Consider the following 17,328-nt stretch of genomic DNA (forward strand, 5'->3'; position numbering starts at 1 on the left):
AATGTCTGTGAGCTAGGACGTATAAAAAATCTGCTTAGTGGCAAAGGGACCATTTGGCTCCAGAATCCCGTTCCTCCTGAGGTTTTTTGGGAAAGAAATGTAGCTGGAGATGATGCGGGTCACAACCACACTGTGACACATTCCTTTCTCCTACCCGCCACAGCCCCTAAAGCCCTGGGGTCTTCCGGCTCGAAAATGGAAAAGGGGAGGGTTCCACGCTCAAGAGCCCCCTTTTTGCGAAGAGACTGGAGTCCCTCGTTACCGGGCCACCCGGGAGGATGGCTGGCCGGGACGCGGGGTCACCTTTTCCACCGTGCTCCGTCTCCCAGAGCGCCAGTTTCCGGGATTTTAGCTTAGGCAACGGCGGGAGGCCCTGGCGGTCTCAGACTTAGGACTCAGCGGCTGCGCATCTAGTGGACTTCCCCTTTTCCCGTGCCTTCCATGTGGAAGGGGGACCCCTTCCTTGTGAACCCCTTCTCCACCCAGCCAATGCAGAATTCCTAAACAAAGGATCCCTGACGCCGTTTCTTTTCATTTTTGCCTAAACGGGGTATACTCGCAGGTTTGCTTTAGGGTCCCTCGGACTTTAAGAAGATGTAGTTCGAAAAGGTTGAGTCATAGGGCCCGAGCTTAAAGGGGGCCACCAGGGCATAAGCCGGGCTCGCAGCCTTGGTGCAAGCTAAGCTTTTAGCTCTTGGGGCCTCATTCCCAGCAGGCATGAACCATTGCAGGCATTCCGCCTGGGCTGCTTGAAACAGCCCTGGCCGCATCCAAGGAGCTGGGGGGCGCAGGGGTGGGGGAAGGGGAGCAACCTGTGGATGGAGTAGAGGTGGGTCTGCATATGTCTTTGACTCTCCACATCTAGAATTAAGGCCTTCGTGCTGAGAATGGGCCTCCTCTGCTCGGGCTTGACCTTAATTGGGCTTACTGGCAATAAAAAAACATGGTGGTGACTGGGCAATCGACAATAGAGAGTCTAGTGTCTCAGACCCCAGACTCCAGGACCAGTCTTGAGTTTGTGAAACTGTCTGAAATTACAAGGGGGTGTGCAGAGATCGGATATGTGCGGCTTCTGTCAGGACAAAATAGGAAAGATGATAGGGTGGGGCCAGTTGGATTGGTTCCCGATAGAAACCACTCCAGGCTATGCTCCTTCCGGTGCTCAAGAGGAAGTGGAGGGGCCTGATGTTGAGCCATCCAGGGATGGATGTGGGCAGTGGAGGCAGACAGGCATCATGAGGTGCCTGGGCAGGTACTTGAACTGAGTCGTCCTGAGAAAGAAGTACTCCACAGATAGGGATGGGATCCATCTGGGATTCCCGTGTCCTCACTGGAGACACTGACCTCTCCTTTCTCCAGTGGGAGAGAGTTAGGTGACTGTTGGGTCAACAGAAGGGGGGCAAAACACTTGCCACGTCTTAGTGGGTCCCCCCCTCTGGGAAGCCACAAGGCTACCTTCCTCCAGTCCGGATGGTGGTCTCAAGCTCAGAAAGTCATAACCAATTGGCTGAGCTGTACAAGGGGTTTCAGGGTCGCCTCTCAGCAGAGTATCTGGGAAAGGTGTTCTTTGCCCCTGCTCAGGCTAATGGACAAAGGATATTGGTCATCTCTAGTGTTTGGATGCTATATCGTCAGGGCCCAGCCCTCTGAGGTCCCCTGTCAGCAGGCAGAAGACATTATTTCAACGAAGGGAATTGGGATGCAGGTGTGATGAAATCAGTTCCCAGGGTGAGGACCAGGCTCTGTGGAGAAGGCACATGGGATAAGGCGTGGCCTAAACAAGGAGTTCAGTTCAGGTGGCATTGATTGGCAGGGTTGGGCGGGTTGGAGACAGAACCCAAGCTCCAGAGCCAGCTGGTAGGAAGGGCAGCAACTCCTCCCCAAACCACTTGGGAGGACACCCTACCCTTCTGTCACCCTGAGCAGAGGGTGAAGGGTACCTACCACCATCAGGCCCACAGACTCCCGAAGCCAAGTGTCAGTCTCTTCGGGGTGGGAGACAGCTCAGAAACTATCAGAGCAGGCCATCGTCCTCCACCTTCAATCCCCCAGTAACAACTTTATCCTCCAAAGTCAGAACGGGTCAAGTAACTGTTCCTCGTGCTCTAATTGCATACACACACAACCAGTCCACTGAGTCTGGTGGTTGCCAAGGAAAAAGTGTCCAGGTTTTGCTTAAATTCGAAATTTAAGCAATTCTACTTGGGATTTTTTTTCTCCCCTCTCTCAGGGCAGCTCCAAGAAGTTGAGACCAGAAGGGTTAAACTGAGGTTGATATGGACAGGAAGGCATATTCGTCACTCTGGGAGTTGCACCTTCCTGTACTGCCTCACCCCACCCCTATAGCATCTCTCAGTCCTGGGGGGCTGCTAAAGGTTACCCCTTTCCCGGCATGGCTTTGCCCTTCCTCTGACCATGCCAGCCCCCTCCCATCCCACCCAGTCGCTGGCTTGCTGCTGTTCCCCTCCTTGTCCCCCCCCCCCCGCACCCCCAGCTTTCGCCTCTCTTAGACACTCACTTCTAAGAGGAGTCTTGGCCACCTTTTCATCAATGCCTAGTATCCTGCGCGGTTCTTGCTGTCTGCTTCAGACCTTCTTTCTCACCTCTCACTCCTGATCCCGGTTTCGCCCCATCTCCGCAGTGTCCTTTCCTCAGGGCTATCATCTTGGGTGAGCGCTCTGCTTTCTCCCCCCAGGTCCAGGCCTGCTAGTCCTACCCCTGGGCTCTCGCCCTCCTTTCCTCTCCCAACCTCCTTTTCTCCCCTGGGTCCTCCCTCCGGCGAGGCCTAGGGGGTAGGGGTGGGGGTGGGGGCGGTGGCGCGGGCGGGGCGGGGCAGGGCGGGCGGGGCAAGGCAGTGACGCGGGGCTGGCCGGCTAGAGGGCGCGGCGCGCGGGGCGGGGGCGCAGTCCCGGGTCCGACTGGCCGAGCCCCGCGCGCCCCGCCCGCGCCTGCGCGCTCCGCCCGGCCAGCCGGCGGGGGAGGGGGCATGAGCCGGTCCCGCGCGCCGCCCGGAGCTGCGGGCCGGCCTAGAGCCCGCGCGGGCCCCCCCCGCCCCCGTCCGAGTCTTGCCGCCGTCGCTGCCTAGCCCGCGGGCGCATCCGCGGGTGCCGCGATGCAACGGCCCGGGGAGCCGGGCGCCCGCGCGCTTTGGTCCGCCCGAGGGATGTGCTGACAATCGGCCGCACCGCTACCGCAGCTTCATGATCGGAAGAGATCCTCACCGAGCCTCCTGGGCCTAAGGGTGCAGCGCCTGCGGCCGCCGCAGCCGCCGCAGGAGAGCTGCTAAGTTTGCGGGCAGGCGCTGTTGGCCGCCCGGCCCTTCCACAGCCACCTGGGTACGTGCAGGGGCCGCCCGTGCAACGGACTGGGCTTGGCAGGAGGGTGGAAGACTAGCCTTAGGGTTGTACACATCCAACCTCCAGCCCCTCTGTTCTGAACGGGAATGGGGTGCAGCTCGGAAGCGCAGGCCCCAGGCGCTTCTCTTTGCTCACCGAACAGGGAAGTAGAAGGTGCGAGCAAGGGGTACGCAGAAACCAGGCCTTGTGTCCTCAACCCAGGCCAGAGAGTGGGTGTTTTCTGCTTAGGGGCGCTATGACTTTTCCACGCCCAGGAACCAAGCCCGCAATGCCATGGTAGATGCAAAATCGATTGGTCTACGGGTCACTTGGATAAAAATGACTTCAAGCCTGAGTTTGGGGTAGGGTTAACTAGGCATGCCAGTAGCTACCCACACTAGGAATGCTGAGCCTCGGGAGAAGAGGGTGGTATCTCACAGTGTTGATTGTTGACGGTGGCCCAAGCCGCCCAGACGCCTAGAGCACTGTGCTTTCCAGCTAGAGACAAACGGAGGCCTGTGCTGCAGCGGGATCTCATAGGCCTTGTTTGAGGGAAAGAGGCCTGGTTGTGATGCCTGCCCGCTGGCCCTTCTACTTCTCCAGGTCAGCAGGACTTCCACGCGTCTTTGAACCACTGCTCAGAACTTTTCTGTCCTGGTCTTGTCTCTAGGAGGATTGTGGGGCAGTCTGCCCTGACTGTGTGCCTTCTCTGTCTTGGCTTAGAGCTTGTACTAATTTCTTTGGTTAACCTCCTTCCTAGTCGTTGGGTGGATCTGTCTCCTTTTACCACTTCCCTCGAGGTGTCCTTTCCCCTCCCCACTTTCCTTCCTCTCTGTTCCCCACGCTGAGGGTCCCCTGCTGAGACCCATCAATTATGAGAGACCTATCAGGCAAGGAGCTATATATCGACTCCAGCTCAGCTAGTGGCAGCTGGCACAAGTTCCATCCTGGGTGCCAGTTGGTCCAGTTTGCCTGTTTGAGGTTCATCTGGTCCACAGCCTCCTAATTAATGCCTTTCACAGAGCAACGACTCCGGTCTTGGTAATTCGTTTGAAGCGGCAAATAGCCGGCTTTGGACTACAGAACTTGGGGGAAAGCGTAAACAGAGGAGACAAGAAAGACACTTTCGGGTTTGAAGGATTTGGTGACCCCTCTTAGTTGATGTCAAGACCACGAAGGCGGGTGAAAGTGCTGTGCAGCGTCTGAAAAATGAAAAGCTCGCATTCCACAGCGTTCTTTTCCAAACGCAAAAGCCCAGTCCTTTCACATTCGCCCTTTTCGTCTTATTGTTGTCTTTTTCACGAAAGACATACCTCTGTGCCCTCTGAGCAGCCAACTTGCTCTATAAGAACCTGACATCTCAGATCCGGCTGGCTCATGGGAACCCGAGAACAGAGCACCGGGTGAGGAGGGCAATTCCTTCCTAGACATCCCGGTAGACTACGTCAAGGAGGGTCGCCGGGACCTTAAGTCCTCAGCGAGTCGCTCGCTCAGGCCTTCCTTGCGCCGCAAAGTGCAGCGGCCTCGGAGGCTGGACTTCAGTTCACCTCGCTCTCCCGCTTTTTTCACCCTTTGCAGCAGTGCTGAAAGCTGAGCAAGCTGCTGTGTTAAAGTTCCCATTGGCGCCGCTTGGCTGTTCCGGGCTGGGCTCAGCGTTGCTGGCCCGGGGCCGGGGATCCCTCACCGCAGGCGCATCGCACTGCCGCTGGAGCTGCAACTTCGCGGGAAGCTGGAAGCAGCTGGCTCCGGGGAACCTGGCACGAAAGCCAGAAAGACGCCGAGCCGCACTGTGTTCACGGAACTGCAGCTTATGGGCCTAGAGAAACGCTTCGAGAAGCAGAATACCTCTCCATCCCCCCTGACAGGTAGTGCCGAGAGACTGGGCTAAGGGGACGGTAAGCCGGTGGTGGACTGACCTGCTGAGGTGTGGCGTTGCTCTTTCCAGAATAGATCTAGCTGAGTCCTGGGCCTGAGCCAGTTGCAGGTGAAGACCTGGTACAAAATCGGAGGTGAAGTGGAAGAAATAGTGAGTGTGGGTGGTGGTCTTCTCGGGCTGGGTTTTTTCTGGGCTTGTCCCCGAATCCTTCAAGATTTGCTCCCCCACCCTCCTCACACGGAGCCTCTGCCCAGCCCACCCAGTGCACTCTGTTCTTTCTATTTGTGTTCACTGCAGGGCTGACATTTTCTCCCATCCCAAGCACCTCTTGGCAGCCTTTAATCCCTCACCTTGGGCCGCTCTCTCCACAACACGTAACAGCCACTGTTTCTTCAGGGCTTGGAGTCATTGGTGATTCCTAGGTTGGGCCCCTGGTCACCGGGTGGTTTGATTCCCACTTCACCTAGTCCTTTGTTCATCTCGGAACAGGTGTTGCAGGGTGGCGGCCTGGAGTCCCCTACCAAGCCAAGGGGCGGCCCAAGAAGACTCCATCCCCACGAGGAGCAGCTCACGGAGCAGGAGCGCGCCAAGGAGGCAGAGAAGCCAGCGGAGATGGCGGGGCGAGCCCAGCGACAGGAACTGCGAGGACTGAGCATCTCGCCGAGCTGCGGTGCCCTCGGCGGCGGGAAGCCAGGAGCAGGCCCTTCCGCGCCCAAGCCGTTTGCTTTCTAAACGTTTCATTACTACTTTGAACGCGGACAATTAAGGGCCAAACAAGGAAGGACACAGACCCGGAAGCCAATCCCAGAGCTCAGGGAGCTCCTGCCCCGAGTCTGGGAGAGTCGTGTCCACCGTGGCCGAAGCCTCTGGTCTGTCTCAGAGCTCCTCAGTGTCCGGTGCTCCAAGTGCATTCACGCCCCGTTCCTTGCCCACACCTTTCCCTGGCCTCCAGCCGACCTTCTGGGCTCGGGCACCGGCAGGCACACACACCCTTCCGCGCCTTGGGGACGGGTCCTCCAGGTGCAGGTCCCTACGCCCTCCCCTGCGGAGTAGGCTCTGGCAGATCAGCTGATACCTGGTCCCCGTTGTCGCAGGGGCTTCTACCCTCCTCTTGCGAAGACGGTGACTTTTTTTCCAATAAAAATATTTTATGACACAGCGGGAGGCTTGCTGCCGGGCTTGGGCTTCCGAATCGGAGAGGGGTGGACGAGGGCGTGAGGTAGGAAGGGCACTAGAAACTGCAACATCCTCAGGCTCAAGAGAGGCCAGCGGTGCCCTCATCCACTGGGCCAAGAACTGCAGAGGCTAGGTTGCTTAGGAAATAACACTGGGTGTGAGAGGCCAGTATGGACTCTTCTTTTCTCTCTCCCTCTCCCTCTCCCTCTACCCCTCCCCCCCTCCTTCCTCCCTCCCTCCTCCTCCTCCTCCTCTTCTTCTTCTCTTCTCTTCTTTCTCTCTCTCTCTCTCTCTCTCTCTCTCTCTCTCTCTCTCTCTCTCTGTGTTGCGCGGAGTGGGGTGGGGGTGGGGGAGAATGGAGGCACCAACAGTGATATGGTCTAGAAGGGCCCCAAGCTCTGAGCCATAGTAGTTGCTGATTAGGTTTTCTGGGACTTCTCCTATGTGGTCCTTAAGATGCTCTTTTGAGGCAAACGGGAAGCTCAGTGTATGCTAGGCAGTCCTTTGATGGGATGCCTCCTGGTGCCTTTTGCAATCAAAAAGATCTCAGTTGTTTATCCTTTGGGTGGAGTGGTCATATGAGGACTTTCTGTTTCTGTGTTTGGGGGCCATGGTGACCCCATTCACTTTACTAGCTAATGCTCAGAAAATAGACACAACTTGACCATGCTAGACACACCAGCATTCAAAGCTAGGTCTTCTCAGGGCCCCCAAATGCTGTAGGCTTTGTAATTTGGTTTTGGTTTTGGTTTTGGTGGTTACTGTTTTAAAACAAGCTCTCACACTGTTACTCTCACTGTCCTGGAACTTGCTATATAGACTAGGTTGGCCTTGAACTCACAGAGAATCACCTGCCTCTGCCTCCCAAGTGCTGGGATTAAAAGCATTAGCACTATGCGGTAGCAAGGCTTTAAACTTTAAAAAATGTGGCAGTCGCTGGTATTGGTGATTTATTTTTAAAATGTTTGGATTTTCAAGTTTTTTGTGGGTTGTGTGTGTGTGTGTGTGTGTGTGTGTGTGTGTGTGTGTGTTGGGGGCGCAGTATGTGCATGTGGGTGTAGCTGCCAAGGCCAGAGGTGTCAGAGTCCCTTGGAGCAGAGGGGTATTATGGGTGCTGGGAACCAGAACCAACCTAGGGCTTCTACAAGAATGTGAGCTCTTAACTGCCGCACACTTTCTCCAGCACCAGACTTTTCACATCTGGCTAAGTGGTTCTTTTGGGTCTAGAGTACCCACATTTTGTGGGGGCTTTGTGAGCAGTTTCTTTAGCACCCCAGTCATGCTAGGTCTTAGAGAGACCATCTCTGTCCTGGATCCCTAATTCAGTCTCACAAACAACTCCCAGGGAAGGCTGCCTGGAAGGAACGAATTTGTGTGTGTGTGTGTGTGTGTGTGTGTGTGTGTGTGTGTGTGTGTGTGTGTGAGAGAGAGAGAGAGAGAGAGAGAGAGAGAGAGAGAGAGAGAGAGAGAGAGAGAGAGAGAGGCCCTCTAATTTCTTCCGGCCCTTGGAGTTACCCCCAGGCAGCTCATCCCCCAGTGATACAGAGAAACACTCTTGTAGCAGACCCTAGCAACTGTCTAGGCTAATCCTTACAGCTCCAAACAAAGGTCTGAGTTTGGTGGCCAGAAGGCCTAGGGGACTAAGGTTCCAGTCTTTTCTCCAATCAACTCTGCAAAACTGTGGAAGGGTAGAACCCACTGGGGTGCCCGTAGATGGGTGCAGGGGGTTCCAACTCAACTAGTTCTGGCTCCTGTAAGGCCTTCTCATTTTGCTAAATTTGAAGGACCCAATCTTATGTAAATTACTTGCTAAGTGCTTCCAAGGCTTCCTTAGAGACGCTCCTCACTGGCCCACGCCAGCTGAGCCAGAGGCCTAAGGGCAAAATCGGGACTCAAAGCAAACTTCAGAGGACGGCGCCCTCCAGGCACAGAGGCCGAACCTGACTCCAGTTCTTCAGTTATTAATGGATTATTGGAGGCAAGCAGGGTCTCAAAAGGCGGTTGTTTATCCCAGTGCAGAACGAGGTGGCAAGGTTTTGTCGTCGTCTGTGTGGTGATGCTCCGAGCATACATCAGAATCAGTCAAGGCGAACACAAACAGCCAGCCAGCGAGAGAAAAGGATGCTTTTCCTTTCGCGGGCAGATCAGAGTTTCCTTGCTTGGGAGAGTACCTGAGACTAGATGGAAACGTCCAGGCAGGTGGCTCCGGGAGTCCCAAGTGTTCTAAGAGCAGGGGTCCGCGGTAAAGGGCTCCCCTTAACCACCCGAGCCTTAAGGCCCTTAAGGCGTTGGTTTGTGTGCCACCTACTCGGGTCCCCAGAATCAAGGGCCCCTCCTTGCCTCCATCGACCACGCCCCTCTCTCCAGGCGGGCGATTTGGGGGGAAGGGAAGATTCCCTCTCATTTCTCCTGGACCCTTGCCACACAAGTCAATTTTCGGCCCCCAAGGTCCTGGGAAACAAACCTTAAAGACGTCGTAGGCGGCCGTGGCCCCGGCGGTATTTCGCGGAGCCCTCCGTCGGAGGCTGAGGGAGAGAGGGGGCTCTGGTGGCCCTGGGGCAGGGAGGACCTGAGGGACTCAGGGAAGGGCAGGGCAGACCGCTGTAGGAGCACTGGGAACCCGCAGGCCAGCTGCGCTCGGCCACATTCTAGGTCTGCGCTGCCTGCACCCGGTCGGTAGCAGCTGAGCAATGCGCCGGACTCCGGGCAGGGTGGCGGCGCGCTCCGCGGCGAGCGTGGAGACGCGCTTCCCCAGGCCCTGAGCTCTGAGTGTGGGCGGTCAGTGAAGCGGAAACTGGGTCCATGCTGGGAGCTGCCTCTGAGGTCCGGCGAGTGCTGATCACCAAAAACCCGGTTTCTCATCTGTCTAGCCGCCGCACGTAGATCCTTGAGAGCCGCCAGCAAGGTCTCAGCTGCAAGCCCATTCCGCACCGGTGCCCCATTTTTAAAAAACAAATAATAAAAGTCTCCGTGACCCCTTTTTCGTTCTTGAGCTCTTGAAGAGTGGTCGGTGGGAACTTACAAAGTGGAAGAAAGAGCCTCGCACCACCCGGGTCCGGCTAACTACGACAGAGTTTAAGGTCACCTGAACCAGGAGGACACAGGGAACCGAGGACCAGAACCGGTCCAGCTGCCGGTGGCCAAAAAGGCCAGTCTCTGTTTTGCCACACCCTAGCAACTCCAGGGTCCCAGAAGAAACCACAAGCTTTCTCTGCTTAAGAGGGTCCCACGACCTGGTTTCGTTTTGCGCCCTTATTTTGTTTTTACAACCTGGGAAATCCTGACCTAGAAGCGTCAGCAAGGGAGAGGAAACTCTAGAGCCAAGCCTGCTCTTGAATCCTGTCCAGGCCAGGAGTTCCTGGGAGGCCAGTTAGTTGGAATCTCAGATTCGTCTGGTTTCCACGAAGCAACTGAGAGAACTGGGACACCTCAATTATGGTAGGGCACCAGAGGGGACCCATGGGAACAACATTTTAGCCGATTTTCTCTCCCCCCCCCTTCAAGTTTTAAATCTTTTTTCTTTTTGTGGTGCAGAAGATCAAATCTATGCCCCATGCACGCTAGACAATTGCTGTCCCACTGAGCAGTGTCCCCAGGCAGTTCCGTTATTTTTCGGATGTAAGCCCAAGAATGGTTTGTAATAAAAAATCTATGTCCGGGGCTGCAGAGATGGCTCAGTGGTTAAGAGCACTGCCTGCTCTTCCAAAGGACCCGGGCTCAATTCCCAGAACCCACATGGCAGCTCACAACTGTCTGTAACTCCAAGATTCTGACACCCTCACACCAACACACATAAATTAAAATTAAATAAAGTATTTTTAAAAAATCTATGTCCAAATAATGCTGCAAAGGATCTTTTGGTAAGCAGAAAATAAAATTCCCAGGTAGTGGGAAAGCAACGAGCCGCTGCAGCTTCACTGGCAACGCTAGCTCCAACCCCCTTAGTTCTTCAGGAAGTTACTCTTGACATCACGACATCTCAAGCCCTCTAATATATGTTAGGCTCCTACGCGGGCCAACCTTCCTTTCTTTCCTTCCTTCAAAAATATTTATGTATGTGTGCATGTACATGCAAGTGTGCATACACACAAGTGCGCATGTGTGTGAAGGCCAGGGGTCAACCTCAGGTGTCATTCTCCAGGAGCTGTTCTCCTTGTGTTTTGAGACAGAGTTTCTCGCTGCAATTTGGGGCTCACCAATCAGGCTAGACCATCTGGCGGGGGAGGGGGGTGTCCCAGGTCTTCCTGTCTCATGTCCCCAGCTCTGGATTACAAGTACACACCATCATGCACAAGCACACTTGTGCAAGAGTGCTTGGGGCTCTTTCTAAATGGGTCCTCATGTTTGTGGGACAGGCAGTGTCCTGACTGAGCTATCTCCTTTCCTCTCCTCTCCTCTCCTCTCCTCTCCTCTCCTCCATGCTTCTCTTCTTTCTTTTAAGAAGCACCCAGAAGTGATGGTGCATGCCTTTAATCCCAGGACTCAGGAAGCAGAAGCAGGTGGATCTTTATGAGTTCAAGTCCAGCCTGGTCTACAAATTGAGTTCCAGGGCAGCCAGGACTCTTAGAGAAACCCCAGTCTCTCTCACAGAAACAAACAAACAAATAAATAAATAAGCAAAACGACAACAAATGTATTGGAGTGTGGCAGGCAGCTCCCAGTGCTGGTAACACAGCCTGTTTCCCCAAGCCTGAAGTGCCTCCTACATCTATCAACGGTGAAGTAAGAGAGAAGCAGCTTGCTCAGGTACACACCGACACCACGAATGGAATTTGGATCTGATTTGGTTCAGGGGGGTCACCACAACTCCTTGCCTAGTGGCCTGAAGGTCTGGTTTGGGGTGGCTCAGATGCCTTAGGGTCCCCAATGCCTTGAGCCGCGCCCCCCATAAGGAATCCTAACATTTGTTCAATAAGTACTAAGCACCTGCTGTGAGCAAACACTGCTAGGCACTGCCCACAACCTTAAGTTCATACTGCAGGTGGGAACAGGCTAGACAGAGGATAATAAAGCTACAATTAAAACCAGAGGTGACTGCACAGAGTGACAGAAGTCAGTTGAAAATTAAGCAGCTGTGCTGGGTGCAGTGACTCACTCTTTTAGTACCAGAAATCTTTGGAGGCAGAGGCTGGCAGATCTCTATGAGTCCTAGGCCAGCCTGGTCTATAAAACGAGTTCCAGGACAGATAGGACTACAAAGCAAGCAAGCAAACAAAACAAAACAAAAAAAGGAAGAGCAGAAGAAAGAAGAAAAAGAAAAAAATTAAGCAGGTCATAGGCAAAGGATGGAGGGAGTCTTTGGTCGTGAAGATTCTGAAGCTGAGAGAGCTTCTATTGAGGCCTCAGTGACAAGAAGGAAGTGTCTGTGCTAGCTCTGGGGGAAGATCAGCATCAGAGCAAGTGCAAAGGTCCTGGGGCATTCCTTGAGTTTGGCCTAAAGGCATGAAAGAAATGGCAAGTAGAAGTGAGGAACAGAGGGAAAGCCTAGGAGGTGGACCCAGGAGCTACCTGAAAGGTGGTTTGAAGGAGACAGCCTTGGGAGGCTTTCCCATGATCTGATACTCTACTGCACACTTGAACTTTAATAGGGCTGGGAGCATATGCTCAACCCCTGCCAGGAAAGTGTGTGTGTGTGTGTGTGTGTGTGTGTGTGTGTGTGTGTGTGTGTGTGAGCAAGTACATGTGCGTGTTCTTTCTTTTTCATAAGGTTGCAATTTTCTGCGTGCTTTAAGGACATTAGAAGGGCGTTTGACTGACGCGCCATGTGAAACGCATTAGGCAGGCTGCAGGAGCGCTGCTGGAGGGAGGGGCAGGTGGAGGAGGGAGCTAGGCCCTACCCCCTTTCTGGGTGAGGTTGGTGGGGGGGGGCAGCACAGAGATGGGGAGGAAAGAAAAAGAGAGGGGAGGGGAGAAGAGGGAAGGGAAGAGGAGCGGAGAGAGACAGAGGTGTGGGCAAAGCGAGATGTCAAAAATTGACCTACACTTGTAGGAAAAGTGAGACAATTTGCGGGGCATGGTGGTCACAAAAGGAGAGCAGGAGAAAATGGTGGCCTCAGAGCAGAGAGAAGGTAAAAGGCAAGCAGGGGGAAAAAAAAGAGAAAGAAGGTAAGAAAGGAAAGCTTTCAGGACACTATAAAAGGAAGACTATGAAGTCTAGGCTCCCAAACCACCATGCAGCCTTGAGTGCAGACCTTGAGTCCTTTGCCTGATGGATGGTGAGGAACGGAACACAGTGAAAGCCTTCCTTGCTTGCATGACCATCCAGTTCCCTCCTTCCATAAGCTATTCAATGCCTGCTTTGTATTGAAAGCCCCCCCCAAACCTAGGCTTTCAAACCCCTGTGACTCTGACCCAGTGCTGCTCTCTGAGGCTCATCACCCTCAGGTCCCCTGTTTTGTAGAGTCTTGTTTCTCAGTCCCTGGCACGGCCTGAGTCTTCAGCATGCTCCTGTCTACTCAGCATTGTCCCTCTGTGACACACCCTGTGTGCACAGACCTGCAGTTAAGAGCTAACTGGGACTGTGGACACAGTACCTGTTCTCTCTGTGACTCAGTTTCCCCTTCTTTAAAATGGGGAGAATAACAACACTTGGTGGTCTCATTGAGGTGCCTGGGTATATAGCAATTGGATTTATTTCTTCTCAAAATGGGATGATGGGAGCTACTGAGGTGGTGCACCCTACAAGCTTGCAGAGTTAACGGGACAGGGGTTAAAGGAAAATGGAGTGGGTGTTGGCAAGGGAGGAACCGACATCTCGTTTGAGTTCCCTGAGGACTCTACTGCCACCAAGGTCCACTGTCTGCACCAGTGGAGTTAGTGCTGTGTGCCAGGCCATAGGAGCATATGGTTGTTGCATTCCAGCCTGTCTCTTCCATCGGTGTCTGTGTGTGGAAGGGCTGTGACTGGACCTGGGGGTCCTAGCTACTGTCTATTTTTTGAGGCTTTCAACTAACAATATTTAGCTTGCTCTTTGTTTTCACTGAGTCCACAACATAAAATCCCCTCTCCCAGCTCCAGTTAGTGGCAAACTGAAGAAAGAGCGAGGTGATGCGAAGAGCTTTGGCAGCGTTGACTGGGGGAATCTCTGCTCTGACTGCCTGTGCAGGACCTTGCAGGTCAGGCCAGGCTGTGACTATGACTATCCTTTACTAGTTCCTCCTCTGCCTTTTAGATGCTACAATCAATGGATAGAGGGATGGATGAAAAATAGCAAGGTGGGTGGGTGGGTGGATACATAGATGGGTAGGTAGGTAAATGGTGTACTTGTGAATGTATATATATGGGTGTATAGGTATATGCATGAGTGGCTGGATAGGCATATGGATGGGTAGGTGGGTGGGTACATGGGTGGAGAAGTGGATGGATGGATGGATGATGGACAGATGGATGGTGAGTGGATGATCACCATGTGGTCTTCTCTTTGGCTAAGGCTCTGCAGTTGCTATCAGAGCCTGGGAGCACCCAGGAATTCACACCTTTCACCCCAGCCTGTGTATTAGCCAGGGGCTAGCGGGAGCTGGTGGATAAATACCAAGTAGCTTCAAACCCAGGGCCAGTGACCACACTAGGCTCCAGACAAGTCTCCCTGCAAGGTCAAACTCCTGTTGCTGCCAGTGGAGACACGCAGCAGCATTCTGCAGCTGTGTACATCTCTTTTACCAGCTGTATCATGGTAAATTCCTCAATGGCAGGAGATGTGGGGGGAATGCAGCCTGGTCACGTCTCAGAATTGTCTAGGCTGAATGGGGTCTTATTTAAATAGCAGTTAGTCAAACAATGAAGCGTAAGGGCGTCCCCGGGTAGGCGCTTTCTGAGGACTTTCTACAGGCTACAAGTTCCTCTTCAAGCATCCATTGGCTGTTCTTCTACACCCTGGTGGGTAAGGGGGGAGAAAAGAACAAAAATGGCAAAGAAGGTGGAGAAAGAAAGGCAAAGTCTCTGAGCAGAGTATCTGCCTGCTGTCTGTCTAGTCCGGTTTGCGGTGGCAGCTGCTGGATGCTCGTCTGCATCCTCCACAAGGGGATCTTGGGCTTCGTAGGAAGATAAGCTGGTGGGAGCTCTTCTGAACATGTTCCTTTGTGACAGGAACCTGCCTGCAGCTTGACTGGACTATGGGAGACCCAGTCCACAAAGAGCTTCCTGGTTTCTTTCAAAGATGGGTGGAAGAGGGAGGGAAAGGAGGAAGCAGGGAATGGGAAGATGAGTTTATGGGATTTATGAGAGAAGTGTACACCTGCAGAATGCGTCACGCATTCACCCATGCGATCATTTTCCTCATTCCCTCTCTCCCTCTCGCAACCAGAAGGTAACCGCACCTTGTTTGTATCTTCATTGTGAGGCTGAATATTGGCTGTGAACTCGGCAGGGCCTAGAATCATCTAGAAGACTGGGTGGACCTGTGTGGGGTTTTTAGGTTGTTCAGTTAACAGACCAGAGAAAAGACCCACCATAAAGATGAACATCATCATTCCATAGGCTGCGGTTCTGGGCTGAATAAAATGAAGAAAGCAGTGCAGATCCCTCTGTCTCTGCCTTCTCACTGTGGCCGCAATGTAACCAGCTGCCTCGCGCTCCTAACACCATGACTCTCTGTGATGAACTGTACTCTCAAAGTGAGTTAAAATAAGCCCTCCCCCCCCCCTTTTTTTTTTTTTTTTAGTCAGGTATTTTGGTCACAGCAACAAAAAAGGTAACTGATGCATCCACCGCTCTAGTTTTTTCTCTGTTGCTGTGATGAAACACTGACTGAAAGCAGTTTGGGGGGTTAAGACTTTTATTTACCATACACTTCAAGGCCATAGTCTATGTTGAGGGAAGTCAGGACCAGAACCTGAAGCAGAACCCATGAAGGAAGGAACACTGCTGTCTCACTCATTCACTCACTCTTAGCTAGTTTCTTTCCATATCCCAGAACCACCTTTGTAGGGAATGGTACTGCCCACAGTGGGTAGACCCCCTCCTACATCAATTAAGATAATTCCCCTCCAGACACATCCATAGGGCACTTTGATCTGGACAATTCCTCAAATGAGGCTTTCTTCTGAGATGACTCTAGGCTGTGTCAAGTTGACAATTAAAGCCAACCAGGGCAGCCATGTTTAAGGGAAGCCATGTTCACATCTACTCTATCCACAAGGTGCTCATTACTGGATAAACAGATAACCAAATGTGATGTGTACATATGATTGAATATTATTCAGCCATGGAAAAATGAAAATCATGGCATATGATTGAAAAAAAAAAAAGGTATAGGCTTAGAGGACAACAAACTCAGCAAAATAAGCCAACCATGGGGCAGCTCCCATAAGACTCATGTGCCGAAGACCTCTAGCATCCGCAGGAGGTAGAATGGAGGCCTTGGGGTGACTGGTTGGTTTCTAACCCCTCCCCCCCCCACACACACATTTTTTTTTTTTTTTTGTCTGTAGTTTTTGAGAATACCTTAGGGACTAGGCCAGAAGATTCTGAGACTGTGGGCAGATGATGAGGCTGGCTGGAACAATGGGTAGGAAAGAGATGCCCTTTGGCCAGTAAGTCACTTTGCCCTGTGACCTATTCTACAGAGCTTTTCAGCCCCCTCACTGTGCATGTAATGGGGGGACATGGAGACAAGATCCCACCCCTGGCCCCAGCAGGTGTCCCAAACACTAAGAAGCAGCTCACAGAAGCTCACAGTAGTTTCTGAGCTTGTCTTGACCCTTGTTCCTGCAGTGTGGAGCTTACATGATTTGGTACTGATGCAGGGCATGGTGACTATATTTTCTCCAGGTCCCTTATTCAGTGGGCACAGAGTTTTGGTTCTGGAGATGGTGAGCTCAGGGGAGCAGTGTGAATGCAAATGTCATTAAAACCACTCAATTACACCTTTAAAAAAAAAGAAGTTTATTTACTTTCTTTTTAGTTTATGTAGATGGGTGTTTTTGCCTGCATGTGTCTGTGCTCCCTGTGCATGCAGTGCCTGTGGAGGCCAGAAGAGGGCGTCAAATCTTATGGAACTGGAGTTAGAAATGGTCATGAACTGCTATGGGGGTGCTGGAAGTTGAGCCTTGGGTCCTCTGGAAGAGCCGTCTATGCTCTTAACTTCTAAGCCATTTCTCCAGCCTCGTGGACAGGATAATTTTATACTATGCATATTTTACACACATTTCAGAACTGTTATTGTGCCTATACTACATAAGCTCCAGAGTTCTCCTGTCACCTCGGAGCATTCATTCATACATGTTTCATTCATTAAGTATGGACTCATGTCTGCTGCCTCCTCTTCCTCTTCCCGCCTCACTCACTCCATTCCCCATTCCCCCTCTTTTTCATTGGGACAGAGGCTCACATATCCCAGGTGCGCGCGCTCTCTCTCTCTCTCTCTCTCTCTCTCTCTCTCTCTCTCTATATATATATATATATATATATATATATATATATATATATATAAATTTTTAAATTGTATGTGCATTGGTGTTTGGTTCCATGAAGGTGTCAGACTCCCTGGAACTGGAGTTATTAGACAGTTGTGAGCTGTCTGTCTATGGGTGCTTGGAATTGAATCCTGGTCCTCTGGAAGGATAGTCAATGCTCTTAACCGCTGAGCCATCTCTCCAGCCCCTGACCTCAAACTTTATATGGCTGAGGGTGACTTTAAGCCTGTGGTCCTCCGACTCTTGCCTTTTAAGTACTGAGATTATTATAGGCATTAGCCTCTACACTTGTTTTCTGTTGTGCCGGGAATTGGCCAGGACTTCCGGCATGCTAGGCAAGCATTCTACCAAGCGAGCCAAACCCTAGCCCTGGGCTTTGCTTTCCATGAACACTGGTGAGTACTTGCAGGAAAGGACAGACAGTGAGCAAATAAGTAAGGAGAGAATGCAACGTGAGCTTTGGTGAAAATAAAGCAGGCAAGGGAGAGGTGTGTGAGAAACTTGACAAGCACCACTGAGAAGCTGAGAA

The 17,328-nt window shown here is 52.6% G+C and overlaps 1 pseudogene; it reads left to right on the forward strand.

The window, feature by feature from the left end:
- Window positions 1–3,112: 3,112 nt before the first annotated feature.
- Window positions 3,113–5,863, forward strand: LOC127187017 (homeobox protein BarH-like 1; annotated as a pseudogene).
- Window positions 5,864–17,328: the final 11,465 nt, after the last annotated feature.

Source organism: Acomys russatus, chromosome 3 (genome assembly GCF_903995435.1).
Source record: "Acomys russatus chromosome 3, mAcoRus1.1, whole genome shotgun sequence".
In the NCBI taxonomy this organism is placed as follows: Eukaryota; Metazoa; Chordata; class Mammalia; order Rodentia; family Muridae; genus Acomys; species Acomys russatus.